Genomic DNA, 4,342 nt, shown 5'->3' on the forward strand with positions numbered 1-4,342 from the left:
GGTCTGAATATATGATTCAGAAAAGTGAGTGGAGCAGGCACTTATGTTGGTAACAACAAGAGATAAAGTGAGAAGGAAAGTGCCAGAAGACTATAGATAGAATGCGCTTGGCCAAGGAGTTCACAACATTGCCATCCGGAAGTATAACGGACCAACACACAAACTCTGTGTAACCATGAACTTTTATAGTCTGGTTAATAGAGTTTAGTGAGAACAACTCACAAACGCGGATGGCAAAAACAATAACAAAGGCCTGAGTGACGTCATCTGCATACTATCTATAGTCTGGTTGATACAATTTAGTGAGCATTACTCATTAACGCGGATGGCAAAAAAAAACAATAACAAAGACGTGAGTGACGTCATCTTCGAACTATCTATACAATTTAAAAAGATAAAATGGAAAGTAACAAAACAAAAAGAGTCAGATAATGTAGGGGTGGCATGGAATGACAGAAGGCACCCCACCGTTCCACCACATCGAACACCTTGGAATTAAATCTAACTAATACAATTGATACTGATTGAAAGGGTCATTAGATAAGGTGACCTGGGTTTAAAAAAAAAAAGAAACAATCCAAAAAAAAAGCAAAAAAAAAAAAAAAAAAAAAAAAAAAAAAAAAAAAAACAAAAAAAAAAAAAAAACAACAAATCAATAAAGCGGTATAATTGATCTCGCTTACAAAGAGTTAAAAGTCTTAAAAACCAAATGGGAAGTGACTTCCTTCGTAGTGACGCATTGTAGCTGGTTCTAAACTATCGGACCAACGGCGGACGTCATTGTTTCCAACACGGCCCTTATGAAATACTTTTCCGACGAGCATAAAAGTGGATCCAGAGGAGAAAATCATCACAACTCTTGTCATTCTTTGACTTTTATACATTCTGATCACATGACATATGTGACCCAACGTCTCAAAACGGTATTATGTCGGGATGAACCAGATGCTAAAAAGTCAAATTAAAGGTAAACTGGACAAAATTATGAAGTATTGGTATTCAGCAACCTGAAATATGATATTCATTTTCCTCAATACAGTTTATAAACTCAACGCAAGTCTGATATTTCTGGCTACAAATTTAATTTTCAGAATCTTAGTCATCCCGACTTGATATCGTTTTGAGGCGAGGGGTCACATATGAAAAAAGTTATATCCAGCATTAAGATTAAAAAGTACCGATTTTCTTTGTTTGGAACCAAGCTGCTGGCTGCAAGGCGGACGTGACATCAGACTATTGAATCCTATTGCTATGGGCTCGTTGCTGTCATGAAAATATTATACTCTCAAACCAAAACAAAATAGTGTCAATTACAAGGATATTAAAAGCAGCCCATAATTTGATTCAATAGTCTGATGTCACGTCGCCAAGCAACAGCGGCCATCGTAGTTCTAAACAAAGAAAATATGTACTTTTTATTCTTCATGCTGGCAAGAATTTTTCATATGTCTTGTGATCAGAATGTGTAAAAGTCAAAAAATGATCAGATTTATAATGTTTTTTTTTCTCCTCTGGACACACTTTTATGCTCGTCGAAGAAATATTTCATAAGGGCGTCCGTCATTGTTCCGATAATTTAGAGCCAGTGTTACTAAGTTTCCATGCATCATTACGAGGGAAGTGACGTCATGACTGTTGAAGCGTATTGCATTCGGTTATCAGATCTGCTAATTTGTGAGTATAAGTTAAAAGAATAAAAGTGTGCATTATTAATTTATATTTTATACGTATTTTTCGAAGGGCAACTCATTAAAAAATAAAAACCTCTTTAAAAGGGTATTGAGCTTAAGGCGGTATTTAAATTATGTACTTTTATGGTAAAAGGTAATGTGATAACCCCTTCTACTCTCCAGTTAATATATAAATATACATACCTACACCCCCCCCCCCCACACACACACATATATATATATATATATATATATATATATATATATATATATATATATATATATATATATATAGAATACAAATTGTCACTCACATTTTTTGTGGCCGAAACGTTCGTTTCTGTGTCTCATTGCTAATTTGGTGCTTTTTGCTTTGCTTTCATGTTTTCCTCAAGCACCAAATTAGCAATGCACTATTGGGAACAAATAAACACAAATAAAACACCAACAATAACCTGGGAGGTCGTCAAGCAAAGCAGCCCCTACAGATGCGGGGCTAGAAAATGCAATTTATGCCTGACAGAGAAACTGGAAATACTATTACACTATTACAGAAGCAATAGCACCTTAAACAAAAGATCAGAACTAATGACAATGTGCAGACACTCTAACAAATTCAAGCTCAAAACGCAAAAGGTCAAATAACCCCCCCCCCCTTCCCCCTCCCCTCCCTCGACCTTACTATACCCCTCCTCCCCCTCTTCTCTCCCCCCCCCCAACTGCCTTCCCATATATATAGATATATATGGTAGGGCATATTTTGATTGGTTAATGCATAGTAACGCTCGAACCACCGACTAAAGTCTCGGCTTTCTAATCCTATTTCGATAAATACAGCCTACGGCGACAAATCTCCTTGAAGTTTTAAAGTTTTGATGCTGTGCGCTTGGCTTAGGAACTCGCAACATTGCCTCCTGAAATATAACGACCAACACACAAGACTCTGTGTAACCATGAACGTTTATAGATAGAATGAAGTTGACGTCACTCATGTCTTTCTTATTGTTTTTTTTTTTTTTTGCAATCCGTGTTTATGAGTTGTTCTCACTAAACTGTATTAACCAGACTATAAAAGTTCATGGTTACACAGAGTTTTGTGTGTTGGTCCGTTATACTTCAGGAAGTATAGATAGAATGCGCTTGGCCAAGGAGTTCACAACATTGCCATCCGGAAGTATAACGGACCAACACACAAACTCTGTGTAACCATGAACTTTTATAGTCTGGTTAATACAGTTTAGTGAGAACAACTCACAAACGCGGATGGCAAAAACAATAACAAAAGCCTGAATGACGTCATCTGCATACTATCTATAACGAACAAACACACAACCCTATTTGTAACCACGAACGTTAAAAAGTATGGATAATACAGTTCAGTGAGATATTACACATAACTGGGGATGGCAAAAACAAAACAAAACAAAAAACAATAACAAAGACCTGAGTGAAATCAACTTCATTCTATCTCTAGATAGTATGCGCTTGGCCAAGAAGCTCATAACATTGCCATCCGGAAGTATAAGGGACCAACAGACAAAACTGTGTGTAACCTTAAACGTTTATAGTCTGGTTAATACAGTTTAGTGAGAATTACTCACAAACGCGGATGGCAAAAAACAATAACAAAGATCTGAGTGACGTCAACTTCATTCTATCTATAAAAGGAACAAAGTTGATGTCACTCCGTTCTTTGTTATTGCTCTTACTAAATGCAAGAAATCCGATTATAGATAGAACGAAGATGACGTCACTCTTGTCTTTCTTATTGTTTTTGCCATCCACGTTTATGAGTAGTTTTCACCAAACTGTATTAACCAGACTATAAACGTTCATGGTTACACATAGTTTTGTGTGTTGGTCCGTTATACTTCCGGATGGCAAAGTTGTGCGCTTCTTCGCCAAGCGCATACTATCTATAGGTAGAACAATGTTGACGGCACTCAAGTCTTTCTTATTGTTATTTATTTTTTTTTTCTTCTTCCATCCATGTTTGTGAATAATTCTCACTAAACATAATACAGTTTAGTGAGAATTACTCTTAAACGCGGATGGCAAAAAACAATAAAAAAGACCCGAGTGACGGCACTGCGGTCTATCGATAGATAGAATGCGCTTGGCCAAGGAGTTCACAACATTGCCATCCGGAAGTATAACGGACCAACACACAAACTCTGTGTAACCATGAACTTTTATAGTCTGGTTAATACAGTTTAGTGAGAACAACTCACAAACGCGGATGGCAAAAACAATAACAAAGGCCTGAGTGACGTCATCTTCGAACTATCTATAAACAATAATGGTTACGCATAATTTTATGTAAGAGTACATAATTTATATGGCTGGAGGATGTTGTGAGTATTTTATCTAAACGCAAAGCATCTAGTCCTCTCAAAACTGTGTCACATCGGATAAAAAAACAACACTTATTCCGTCAGAGCCATTTGGCCCATTAAGTTGAAGTTTTTTCTCGGTTTGTATTGCGTGAAACGGACAAAAGCAATTGCTTGCTATCCTTTAGATAGGACGCTAGGCTATCGCAAAGTAATCTACGCCATATTTTAACAGAACTAGCTACCCGGTCAACGCTGGCCGGGTGGCCAAGGGGTCAGAAAGAAGAAAAAAAACTATCGACTGCACACGAGATTTTATATAGCGCAATATCCACTTAA

This window comes from Berghia stephanieae, chromosome 10 (assembly GCF_034508935.2).
Source record: "Berghia stephanieae isolate SIO BIC M18660-M18661 chromosome 10, UCSD_Bste_1.3, whole genome shotgun sequence".
NCBI classification, from domain to species: domain Eukaryota; kingdom Metazoa; phylum Mollusca; class Gastropoda; order Nudibranchia; family Aeolidiidae; genus Berghia; species Berghia stephanieae.